The sequence below is a fragment of the Aphelocoma coerulescens genome, chromosome 1A (assembly GCF_041296385.1).
Source record: "Aphelocoma coerulescens isolate FSJ_1873_10779 chromosome 1A, UR_Acoe_1.0, whole genome shotgun sequence".
Taxonomy (NCBI): Eukaryota; Metazoa; Chordata; class Aves; order Passeriformes; family Corvidae; genus Aphelocoma; species Aphelocoma coerulescens.
Genome location: NC_091014.1, coordinates 47,357,447 through 47,371,441, shown reverse-complemented (window position 1 = coordinate 47,371,441; position 13,995 = coordinate 47,357,447). Strand labels below are relative to the sequence as shown.

General features: G+C 36.9%; 1 long non-coding RNA gene across 1 annotated transcript in view; it reads right to left on the bottom strand.

Moving 5' to 3' along the window:
* The window catches only part of LOC138104685 (uncharacterized), a 50,632-nt gene extending 44,614 nt beyond the window's left edge, over window positions 1-6,018 (bottom strand). Inside the window, exon 1 of the long non-coding RNA XR_011148220.1 lies at window positions 5,894-6,018. This is a non-coding gene — a long non-coding RNA (uncharacterized lncRNA). The remainder of the gene's footprint in view (window positions 1-5,893) is intronic.
* Between the last annotated feature and the right edge of the window lie 7,977 nt (window positions 6,019-13,995).

Here is a 13,995-nt window from a genome sequence, read left to right as displayed (position 1 = left end):
TCCAATTACTGATATCGTTCTGACACCAGAGATTAGCTGATTGCCAGTTCAGTGTGCTTACAAAATCTTATGTGTCACAGGAGGCCCTTTACTTGTTTCTGTAAGACAAACAGTGCTTTTTTTTTAAATCTATTAAAAACCCACTAGAATATCTTCTCTCTCGTGTAGCACTTCAGCCCCATCCTGTTGGACTCAAAGCAAATTCCTCCTTTAAAATTGTCACAGAACTAAAGTGTGGTGACAGTAGCAGCAAAAATACACTTTTAATTGTGATTTCCAAAGAAGAGTTTTAAGAGAGGCAGAAGCTATATATGCCACTATTTTACCACTCAGAAAGACCGCAGATCTTTCTGAAGTCTGAGATCACAATTAAAATCTTTCCTAATTAAAAAATGTTGATGGAATTTTGCACTGCTCTTTTTCCAAATCTAAGAGCACATTGGAACAAGCACTTGTGTGAAAAACAGTGATTTGGTTTTAGTTAGAATGTGTTTTTCTAATCTCCATTGCTGTAAATAAAATTCATTAGGAATGTACAATATCAGGCAGTTAAATTCTGTTACCATTCAATGGAAATATATCGGGGGGGCCCAATACTATTTTTCTGTTCCAGCTCTTGAACTGAAACAAAAAGAAGACATGAAAAGGCAAACTACAGGTCGGGCAAATTAATATTTAAGCAACAAAGGTCAGATACTAAGGAAACATAAGGAAGAAAGACAATGATGAGCAAAAAATACTTCTATTTTCTCACCACCAACACTAGTATTCTTACAGGCAGACATCCTAATGGCTCTGCTGGTTATTCAAGTGCTTAGGCTGTATCTACATATGAGATACCAAGAACACCCTTTTTAATGCTCCAATGAACTTTACCATCCATTCTAGAAAACAATGTCTTCATCACCTGCGACCAGGCACATTATATTACTTTGAATACCATAGGATTTTACTGTGAATAACACCTTCTCTAGAGAACAGAAGTTTAAATTGATGTGGGAAATTATATAATGTTACATAGACTTAAAAAAAATTATTTATTCATATTACGATATCCAAAAAAAACTGCACAAGGGCATTTTACAACCCCCAATTAATTAATTTCCACAAATCTTCCTTAACAATGGAAATTAACCCATAAATTTCTGGAATTGAATTTTACCCAATGACAATATGCAAATTTTGTTTCAAATTATTAGAAAAATATTTCATTCACAATATATGAACAAAGAATACTGCCAAATAACACAAAACCAGGGCTAAGACAGTATTAAAAAGACATGCTGCATTTTCTTTTAATACCCTTCCTCGGAAAAGAAAGCTGTGGAAATTTAGGTTTTATCTTATACCCTAACAAGAGCAAAGTAAGACCCACAATCATGAAACAGACCAGGGTAAAGAAGCCAATTCAAAGTTTTTAACCTCATTGCCTCCCAGGCACAGTATAAAAACAGAGCTGACTTAGACAGGGTGGGTAGGGATGCTACGAGTCATCTTTGCCACCCCTCTGCTCACAGCAAGGATCACTAACCTGCCTCTGACAGAAGTTTGTCTAACTCATTCCCAGAATCTTCAACAGGGATGCTTCAGCATCTCCAATCAATCAGCTGCTGTGCTTCACTAACCTTACACTTACAATGGTTTCCCTAATGTCTAACTTAAATCTCCCTCATTAGAATGTAAAAATATTATTATTCTTCTCCTGTTCCCCACAGACAAAAGGACAGTTTAGTACTTTCCTCTTTGCAACAGCCTCTCATGTATTTGAATCTCAATCCTAAACCTTTTCTTCAATTGACTAATCTTTCAAATTGTGGATTTGGGGAAAGTTTTCTAGGATGCTGACCATCCTGGTTGATTGTCTTTGGACTTGCGTGAAAGTCATGGATCAACTAAAGTATGATAAGGAGCTACAAACACACTGTTAACTTCCCCAGCGCCGTCCTCTCCACTGCCAACATACACAAATGGTACCTGCCTACTGCACTCAGCACTTGCTGAGCGCTGCTGTTCTTCTACTAAAACTGTACCTCAGCACTTTTTACTAATAAAACTGCTGACTGGGCAATAAACATATGCCTAACTTAAAATCCCTTTCACCAAAAAAAGCCCCAAACCCAGACCTCATTAATTTAAATTTTGCACTCTGTTTTATGGTGTGACTTACCCTAGCCTCATTATATCACCTAGCCAAGGCATATTGTTACTAAAGAATATTATTTCATTAGGTAAGTACTTATTAGGTTGACAGGCATTTCACATACACCCATTACAAGTTGCTGTGCAAAATCAGGGGGCAAAAAAATAACATCGTGTGTTCGTACACCTGAAAAAATTAAAACCATTAAATAAGAATGAGCTATGAGCTATAGGAATGTTCTAGATCAGAGGGACTCTCTTGCTCCCTAAATCTCTTATGGGTTAGGTGTCATTGCTCCCCTGGCTCTTGTTAAACATTACCAGCTAAACTTGTTAGACAGTGTTCCCAAGGCAGGGCTGCTGGAGCATTGAACCTAAATCATCAAAATAAAAGTGAAGCTATTACAAATTAACCATAGGTGAGTCCTTACTAAATGTTAATTTTAAACTACATTATTGAATTACATCATCCATCATTAATGAAACACTGAGCCTCTGACTACATACTCTTCACCAATTCAGTGTGTATGTGATTAGGAAGAGTGATTTTTTTTCAATAACACTCTATTTTGATGCTTGCTCCAAGTATTTTACCATCCCATATCACCATCACAGTGACTTTAGCAGAGCGTCCTTGCTCCTCAAGGTCACCCAGGAACCCTGAGAAGATGTACTACAAAATAGAAGTGTATGTAGGAGAGAACACATTGCAAGTAGGTTTGCAATTCTGTAGCACTAAGCATTTCCAACCACTTATCAACTGTAGAGTTGCTATTTGCATTTTGTACTGCATACATGAAAGCACTACAGCTGCCTGTGGCAACAAAGGAAACGCAAAACTTGCTGGAAGAAAATAAATAAAATAAAACCATTTCCTATGGGACAATTCAAAGTCTCACCTCATCATCCTGAGACATCAGGGATTCTGTGTTGCCTCTGTTTTTTATTAATAATGCAGCAACAGTCTTTTAACCACTCTTTCAGAAGAGAAGCTTTTCCTTTGGAGGTGATATGAGTCATGTGATTACCTCACTCATCTGGAGTCAAAGGCTAAAAACTGATAGAGGTTGTCACTATCAACTAGCCTATAATTTGGCACCCAGAGAAGCAGTAATAAATGAGTGTCTATCTACTCAATGGGGAATTTCATCTCACTCTCTGCCCCCAAAGTCATTACCTGCACAATAGGAATGAGCAATGGAAATTCACAACATAATAAACTATTACAGGCTTACTGCTTAAACTGCATCTTAAAACCATTTTCTGGACCAGAAGCTATAAGCGAACTGTGCTCCGCAACGTAAGAAGAAACATTTGTTGATACGGTGAAACAAAAGGTATTTGCATCTCCTAAGAAGAGAGAAGCATTTTATACTCCAGATAAACAGTTTCTTCTATTCTCAGTATTGTTTTCCTTGGTGAAGAAAAACATTAAATAGTCCTAATTTTCTTTTCTTAGAAATCATTTTAATAAAAGAGTGCTACTAAGCAATATTTGTATAAGTCTTTTTATCTAACTGAACGTTGAAAGACATTTGCTATCTTGTTGAAAAAAATTTGTGTGCTCAAAAGGGTAAGCAATAAGAAAATATTGTTCAATTAACTTGGTATACCATTTACACTTCAGTATATTGCCAGTAAATAAAAAAACAATACTTTCAGCATAATATCCACTCAAAATCATGCACAGAAACTTAGTCTGAATAATAATTTTTTTCTAAAATTGGCACCTTACTAGGGAAGCTATGAAAATATCTGTAAATATAACAGCACTGGAAATGGTCAAAAGTCATATTTTTATTCAGTATTTTTGTGAAATGTATTGTGGTATTGTTTTAAAACTAAGATATGAAAAGCTATCAGTTTCAAGCAATATCTCTCCACTGCCTAAACTTAACAACCTAGTTTCTCATCACTGTTATATTTGTTCAAGCATGAAAAACGTATTATTTTTTTCCCTTTTTTTCATGTTCTGTGAAGATATTTCAGTCTAGAAATCTAAGATTATCTATCCTAGTACTGATATCACTGAAGTAACTGTGTAGTCATCCTGTGATCCTGTGAGAGGAAACACAGCAAGAAAATTAGGTAGGGATTGCATTAAGGGAGCAACAGAAGCCACTTACATAAATAACTGTACAGTAATTCAAAAGAATATGGGGAGAAGAGTTGCTTGAGGCTTATGCTTCTTTATTCTGTAAGCCTTGAATGCATTAACTGCCCAAACCTTGGGAAAGAGACCACCTGGTAACTCCTTTTTAAGCTTAAGTGAAGAAATCAGTGTTTCTGTTTCTTCTAAAAAGAATTAAATTTTTTTGAGCAGCTAATACAGTATCTATGGTTTCTTACTACTTTAAAGTGACTGGACTAAGTAACTCCTTTAATGTTAAAATAGGCAAACATCCTAGCTCACCATGGAGGTTTTTCTGTTTGTTTTCTTAAGTCACGGGGGAAGCTTGAAGTGAGGATACCATACTTTCTCCAACCAAAGGAATGTAATTACTTCTAAGAATATATTTGGTTTAATGAAAATAGTGTGTTTCCTTTCCTAAAGCCTACCGACATGATAATTTACTCATTTTAATTTTTCCCTGTCTATAGGAAATTAAAGACCACAAGACCACAGAAAGGAACAGAAAGCTCCAGAAAATTTGCAGTGAGAATCAAGTCCTCATCCCAGAAGGTACCAGCAACATGCACAAGTCATACAAGTCCCACCAGTCTGGTTGATTTCAGTCACCATGGAAATTTCACACCCTGGACTTTCTCAGTCTTGCCTTCAGGTTCAGAATAGAGACAATCAAATTATTTCACATTATTCAAATTATTTCTCAGGCAATAAAATAAGTTAATTAGACATTTCTCTCCATGTATCAATGGATAGTGTTCTCCACCATGATGTTTACAGATGTCATTCTCAGCAGAGGAGAACACAACCTTTCTGTGCAAATTTCAGGGTGTTCCCACACCATCAGCGTCTATAATCTGACAGTACAGAGCGGGGTCATTTTTTTTTTCCTTTTTTGTGCACATTTTTTGACTAAAGGAATAGTGGATTTCAGTCTCCAGCTATGAAGTGTGCACTTTTCACTGACAATAAAATTGCAAAAGCTTCACATTGCACCTGAACATAATTGTAATAGCTTAGAAATTAGCATATTCAAGAAAAATATCAGAATTGCTTATGAGGCCTGGCTTATGTTTTATCTGAATTTGACTCATTTTTTATCAAAACTTGGCTTTTACCAATCACAGACTTGTGATTTATCAGAATATATTTATGCTTACAATCAGTGTTCTATCTCTGTGCTCTCTGGTACTGACTATCTGAAATGCGACTTTTACTACGAACTCATCAGAAAGGCTGGGGGAGATATGGGAAGGTGCAGCAGAGAGCAGGAGAAAAGCAGGATGGATCAGACCTCAGCATTTATCTTTGTTGGTGAGCCTGAACATTTACTGTTGCTCAAAGTCTCCAAAGAAGAGCAAAAGGAGCAGAAAAATTCCTGATGTTGCTTTCTTAACAATGATTTCAGGACACACTAATTAATTTTTCACTGCCAACAAAGAGGAGTGGACAACCTAAATTTCAAAATCTTCAAATTATCTGTGTGAATAGGGCAAGCACTGACATTTATTTTGTATAGTGGTGCACGTCTTGAGAGAATTGCCACTGGAATATTATTCCCACTCTACATGTCAAACATTAATATAAAATCAATATGGAGCTGTGGTCCCAGCATTTCTCACGCACCTGTGTTACCCCTCCCAGAGGGTTTTGCCATACTTGGGATTTGGCTCCCCCAGGACATGGAAAGAGGCTCACTGCAATCCTTCTGCTTGGCACAGCCTCGCTGCCAAGGGTTGGCAATGGCTCAGCAAGACCCCGCATCTGTGGAGGGAAAGGGCAAGGTGAGACAAAGGTGATTTGTGGTAAATTTTCTGCTCTGTCAGCAAGTCCTGGGAAACAGAAAGTAAAAAGTGGGTTTTCCACAATACAGATGATATCCTCATTTGAAATCATACAGTTGGAGTTGCTTTGTGACAAAGACATGTTGCTTTCTGTCTTAAGACATGACAGAAATAAACTCGCAAGCTAACCAGTCAAATACACTTAGGCTCACATAAAAGCTTGACTTGATATATCCCCAAGTTGTTTCCCCAAAAACATAGTTTCCATTTGAACTCATAATAAATTAACCTTCATTTCATAGCTGAACTAGTTCTCTAACAGGCTCTACAGTTTACCTCATGATCAGACACTGTCAAAAACTTTAGTTAATCAAAAGCATCACAGTTATGAGGGAAGAAAACCCCAAAAAACCACATCACACTATTGTCTTCTTCAAATAGGCTGTAGCAGATCTCCCTCCCTGTTTACACTCTCCTGGAACACTGCTCAGGCAGCTGTTTCTGAGCTCAACATCCCAAAACTGCCAGTCTCAGAGGAGCTTCATTTTCCCAGACAATGTACATCCCTGTGAGTCACTGGCACCTTTCAAACCTGGATTTGAAAAGATTCCTATTTAAGCTGAAAGGTATTTAAAGGTGCAGTTCTAACACATTTCTTCTGGATCAGGTATTGGTATGCCAACCTGTTTTAATGTATATAGCCAGAAAGCTACAACAGTCTATTATCCTCAACTGAAATTACACCAGCTAAGGCCCCTGCCTACTCCTGGTTGCTGATATACTAAATCATTGCTCCGAAATATGCTGACCTAGTGCTCAAAAATACTCTTGAATTCCCATCTGGATCTTGTTCCTGGGTATTTTACTTTATGGAATGGAGCTCAGTTATTTCTTTCCTTTTTCTCCACCTCAAGTTTCCAAAGCTCAAGGCCAACATTTTGCTGAGGCCCATGGGAGGAAACAACAGCTAATTTCCATGACACAGATGGGGAAAAAGATCATAACCAGAGCTCCTTACCTTCAGTGGCTGCAAAAGATACCCCACAGTTATCAGTGGCAGGATGTTAGTTATTTTCTAGTCCAGTAAGATCAGAGAGGGAGAAGATATTCAGAGAAGCAGCTCCTGCATACTTCATTACTGAAGATGAGGAGGCAAACATGACCCCAATGTCATAGGAAACACATATGGCAATTTCTACTGCTTCTACTGCTAAAACTCAAACCAAAAAACTTGTTATCCTGGACCAGAATATATGTCTATTTTTTAAAACAAGATCTTCAGAAGAAAAGGGATCTCTGTGGAGAAATGACAGCATGTTTGGTCTCATCTGTGGATGCATACTGGCAGCAGATTCTGTATGGGGATGCCAAATGAACTCACAAGCTTGTGGGGGCCCATGTAACTTATTGCCTTCAGTTTCAGAACACAAATCTTTCAGAACTAACAACTCTATAGACAAACTAAGGAAGCCCAAGGCAAATTCTGAACCTACTGAATTTGTGTTGTTGGGTAATAGCACATCATGTGAAGTCATCTAAAACATGGTGCCCCACACCCATTTTCTTACAGCATGAATCAACACTTGCAATGTTTCTGAAAACATATTGAAACTTTCCAAAGATTTGAGAAGGTCTTATAAATCAGTGCACAGACAAGTATTTTCACCAACCACAGACATGCAACTTTGTTCAGGATGGCTGGTAGAAGAGGGTGAGTGTAAGTTATGGACTTACGACTAGACAGAAGTTTGGCCAAAAGAGCTTGCGGTTATAAAAAGTCATGCCTTTTGTAGTCAAGAGAATCCTGTATTATAGGTGCTGGTAAGAACAACATCCACAGAAAAAAATCTCATCAGAGCTCATTTTATAGGCTTTATAATGGTGAAGAACCAAACAATCCCATCTTGGAATCAAACCCTTGGTTTCAGATAATAAAAGCATTTTGAAAATCAGTATTTAGACACAATTCTCCCTCAAAGGTCAATTTGTGCAAGTAGCACATCCTGCTGAAACTTAGGCTTCCCCTACTACTTTAAAAAAACCACAGAGAATGAAATATCTCAAGGAAAAATTACTGTATCATGAAAATAGGGAATTTATAGAGATATACGCAACATTTAATTACGTGAAATAATCACCACATATTTATATTAGTCAAATTTTCCAAGTGCTTGAAGCTCCCCACCTAAACCCCACTTATCATGAGCTGAGAAGTTAGCTGTTTCTTATTCCTAAGAGCCATGGGAATTCCTCTGCAATCTATTGAAAATATCGTCTGTATACTCGTATCTACTTGACTAAAAGAAAGCTTTTGAAAGAACCAATTCTGCTACTGTTAACTTGCTACAACTTTTTTGTCATGCATGAACAAAAATTTGCTCTTCTATCCCAATATAGGAGAAATACAAACTGCAGGAAACAATTCCTTCAGTCCTCATGGAATATGCATTAAAAGGTTCAACAAAAGTTGTTATCTCAGACTGTACATTTACTATTAAATTATTGATGAGCTGCTTCTATTGTCATTTGTAGTTCTGTTACCAGAAATTAAAGCAAATACTAAATTTCTAAATACACCATGTCTAGAAAAAAAAAAGTGTTCATAGGCACCAGAATTCCCTGCAGTCCCAAAGGGATTTTCATAACCTCACAGGTATCTTCAAGTCCTAGAATTTGCATTCTGCTTCTCGGCTCAGCTTGCAGATGTTTAAAAATACATGCAACCAGACAATTCGCTTTTGGCTACACATCTAAGAGGTTCAAACATCTGAATTATTCTGTCTGAGGTCAACTACAATTTATGTGCCAAATTAGGTTGAAATTGAGCTGGGAAGAGCTATGAAATACTGAGATCTTTGGTGCTTGGGAACTTGAGGCTATTTCTGACCAATGTGCATCCTCTCAGATCTTCTTCCAGGAAAAGGAGGCATTTTCACTAACCAAATGAAATATAAGCTTCCAATTTATCAATCTGTAGGCTTCAGTCATTTAAATTTTGCTGTGCAAACAGATATAAAATGTGGATTAGAATAGCAAAATTTTGTAAGAGTGTTCCTTGGATTTTGGAATTCTAGAAAACAAAGGATGCACATGCCATCGTATTTACTTGCATGCCAACAAGATTTGCAATAAAGACAAAAAGATGTTTCCCTGGGCATTTACAATCTATATCGCTATACTGTTTAATATAACCAGAAAATATTTTCCAGGAACTTAGGTTCAAGACATCTAAGAGGTATACATCTAAGTGGTATAATTCCACCAAAATGTTGTTATAGTGTATAGATGCAGTACTAATTTTATATATATATATATGTTTCAGTATAATTTAGTCAGTTACCAAGAGAATTAACATCCATCCCAACATATATGGGCTAATTTTTGCACAATTCAAAATTGTGAACTAGTAACTCAAATAAATGTACTATCTTTAAAATAATATTCCATAAATTTCTAAATGATGGAGAATATTTCATATAACTATCTCCTGAAACTTTTCAACGCAATTAAGGTAGAGCTAAAGAAAACTCAAGTGATTCTCCTCCTCAGGGATTCATATTTAAGTAAATTCCCACCCCCCAACTGAAAAGCATTTTTTGCTTTCTGTTTTCTTGGAACAGATAACACCAATATTAAAACTAGTCTTGGGAAGGGTCAACTTGAAACAGAATTAACCATATATGAAAATGCTAATTAAATTAGCTTTTTTTTTCTTTACTAAATATACTGAACTTCGAAGTCCAAGTAGGGATTTTAAAAATCTAAAATAGTTATCAGCCTTCAGTACTGTTAATGTCTCTCCCACTCACCTCATCCCCACCAGCTTCCCAGTCTTACTTCTTCCAGGAACAGAGAAAAGAACAGTGAAAGAACACTGGGAAATGGACCAAGATACACTTGTAGATATTTGTTTTAAGACTGAAGAACTCAACAGCATATTTAACTATGTGCCAGACACATTTTTCAGAAATAATTAGCATACTAGCATAATCCTGAAATTTAAGCCTCAAACATGCTTTAATGAGCTGATTTCAAAAATGTTCAAGATTGCCATCTATCAAGAAGCTACAGAAAAAAAAAATTAGTCTAAGAAGTGATTTCTGGTATTTTTTCCTCCCTAATTATAAAACTTTTAATAGAAAATCAAACTTCAAATAGATTGGATTCAACCAAAGCCCTCTTTCTTTACCAGTACAAAATTAAAAAGAAAAAAAAATCATCCTTATCAGGGAGAGAAAGAGAGTCAGAATCTAATAAATCTATCTTGTCACAAAATTACAAGTGTGACGTAAAAATCTAGCTAGTCTGACACAAAATTAAGCTGCTCCTAGTATAACTTTAAAGAATACAAACCATCTCAAAAGCAAGAGAGGAAATCACTAGAAGCAGTTTCTAGAAGTACGAAAGTGATACCGCAGCTGGATTCATTCTGTAAGCACAGGGTGCGATGATAACGATGTAACTGAATCCCTACACGAGACTTAGAGCTGCATGAAGAGCAGAAGACTCTGGTAAAAGATCCAACTTGCCTGATCACTATAGGTTCCTGATGAACACCTGTGCATTTCCTCCTTATGCAAATCAGAGCAAAAGGCTGAATACTGTCATTTGAGAATTTATTTTCAGTGCAACCTTTAAGAAATACAGACCTCTACACAGAAATAAACATCTCATTTCTGGAGAAGAAAAATCCAAGCCCCCTGCAAGAACAGCCTTGCCAGTACTGTGTATGCTTGTTCCTGACCATGTCTCAGAGCAGGCAGTTAAGGATGATTATAAAACTAGGGACATGTTCCTCCCACTTTCTGGTTAAATTGGAGATTTAAACTTAACTTGAATGAGCAGGGCACATCATGACAGTTACATTTTATAGCCACCGTGATGTCTACCCTGAAAGAACCTCACTAATTCCATTTTTAACTTACAGCTTTGCCCTCCTTAATTTCCTCTGGCACCGAGTTCCACAACTCAGCTTCACATTGCCAGGAAGGGTTTTAAAACTTGTTCTTCCTGAGCAGCAGAAGAAACATTATCTGGATCTTCTCTGGTCACCTTCTCCTCACATGTTCTGGTGTAAGGAGAGCCAAATCTGAACTAACTGTAACATAGGACAGGGAGATTTCTTTTTCCCCCCAAATTCTTGTTTCAACCCGTTCACCCTGTGAACACAGCAGTAAATTCCTCTTCTAAAAAACTCTCTCCTTCCAGCACACTCCTGTCAGGAGGCCTTTGACTGCTCTAGCAGTCAGCCCTGGTATGTTATTTTGGTCCACAAGTCTTTCTTTCCTGAGCTGACACCTATATCTAGTTATGACTCTATTTAAATTAACCATAGTGTTTGTGAGCATTAAAGTCACTCCACAGGAAAGCCCTCTGACCTGCTAGCTGATTCCTTTATCTTAACAAATGTTCAACCTGGCCAAAACTGCCACTTTATACACAATCTCAAGAAAGCTGAAGGCTCAGGGACCTCTCAGAAGAGGTAAAAAAAACTCCTCTGAAGTACAGCACATTTGTCTTGAGCCCTACCAAAAAGAATAAAATGGAGGGAAACGAAATTGATGGAGAATGATAAAGTTTAAAAATAAGACATAATTTCTTCCAATTAGAGAGAACTGATGATAACTGAACCAATGACCAAGGGAACACATTTGTCTATATTTCACTAGATTCATTAAATCACTTAGTGTGACGTGGAAGATATGATAGTTATAATGACATGGCATAAAGAAGGAAAAAAATAAGATTGAACAGTAGAAAACACCATCAGTCAGTGAGATTAGTTAAACTAAGAGATGGCCCTCTCTGTCAATGCAATTTACATTTCTGAGAATGTTTAAAGACAAAAGATAAGGAAAATAAAAACATTTAAAGAGATAATTCCACATGGAGGGAGAAAAGGAGAAAACAAATTAAATATATTTTCCAACATGTTGCTGTGCCCCTCTTCTAACAAAAGCTGTAGAAATCTGACCTCAGCCTGAAACAATCTCTACAGAGTTGCAAATACTGATGGATGGCTATCATATACTCACCAGGCAGACAGTCCTGTGGAACATGGATAATTTGAGGGAGGAATCAGATTAGCTCAAGTTGCTTCAAGGCCCCCTCCTCTCTCTCCGACTCTCTCCCTCCAAGGGCACTATCTCACCTGAGTGCAACATTCCAGAACAATGAAATTGGTAAAGCAACAGAAGAAAAACTCATGAGGGTGGATTAAAAAAAAAAAAACTTACACAGAAGCAGAACCAAGGCTGCAAAATTGCTTCCTAAATGTCTCTTCCAAAAGAAACATACAGAGAAAATGTTAACATTTTCTCCCCACACCCTGAAGGTGCCCTGCAGTAGTCCTACCATAAGTTAACACTGTTCCATTTCTACACACATGTGTTAGGACCTATCACATGAGTATCTAAGCGAATGATATCAAAAATGTTATCTTTTTTTCCCTTAGCATGACTCATGCCAGCTGGGCTAGTCTAAAAATTATTAGACATCATTAAATATATTAAATTTAAGCTTAAATTGTGCCAGCAGGGCTAGTTAAGAAAATAAAAGAAAAAATAATATTTTAATTAGTTATGTTCTCAGGTTGTGGTGTTGGGTGCTACCCTCACTACTTTCATGCAGTCTCAATTATTTTCCATGAATGGATGGGTATGTCTACCAATCCTTCTGGCAGCATTTCCACTGCTGTTGCTTGGCGCAAGATTTAAAAGGCAAGCCAGGAAAGTCCATAATGTGCTATAAAAATTAGGAAGTATTTAAGCGCCTAGATCACTTTCCCAGGGGACCTTCCACACTTACCTGACTAAATTTCATGGACTGTCCCTGGAAAGTGCCCTGCTTTCTGTACTGACAGCAGTATAACCCTACTTTTATTCTGATGTCTAAGAGATACTCAAAATAGCAAGTTCTTACCAGCATGGTGCTGTGGAAGACCAATTCTAGGACCAGAGGGATTATTTTACAGCAGTAAAAATCTACTGAAAATTGTTTTCACATATTATGGTACCTACACCATTGCAACATTCAATATTTTTATGAGTATTCTAAACATATACCTGTGTATATGTACAAACACAGCAAGTTGTAGCAATTGATGTGTTTTGCGGTTGGTTTGGTTGTTGTTGTTTTTATGAACTAATGATGTTTATAGTCTTAGAAGCTTTTCAACAGTGACAAATATAGTATTTGAAAAAGTCAAATTGTGTATTGCATGTCAAATCTAGCATGCCTCTGGGAGGACAAATCAGCATGTGTTACACTTTCAAGTCTGCAAGCACAACTGTTAAGTATATTATGATCAACAGGAGGAATGCAGAGTACATCAAAGGGAAAAATAAAACTCCTGGTAGATAGTAACCATTTTCTTCTTTTCTGTAAGAAATACTAAGATGCGGGAAATTGCTCATACTTAAATCACTATTAATTAAAATAAGCCTTAGCTACTCCTTCCTCAATGCCCTACTCCTTTTCCTCTCTCTGCTTCCAAAACATGACTGAGGAAAAAAGAGATGTCTGTGTAATGGAAACCTACACAACTTCCAACAATTTGAATTTAGAAGTAAATTAAATTTCTTTGGTTTACACTATAATGGTGCTTCAGTTTTGGTAACTTTTTCTAAAGGTTATTGAATTTTTGTATGACACTTTAGAAAAATTTTTGCTAAATGCACAGAGTTCAAATGCCCTCTTTATGCCCTTTTCCAACAAAATAACTTTTCTCATTCAACTTAATCAGACACTGTTCTCTGCTCCCACTTGTCCACACAAAGAGATTTTTTTCTCTAAAATTTCTGAAGTGCCTCTCAGCTGAGGTATGAAGTGCAGGAGTTTATTCCAATTGAACTTTACCTAAATCAACCAACAGTGCTCCCAGTTCCCACAAACAGCTGATTTCTGATCTTTGCCACCACTTTGTTTCTCTGGGGAGTTTTCTCA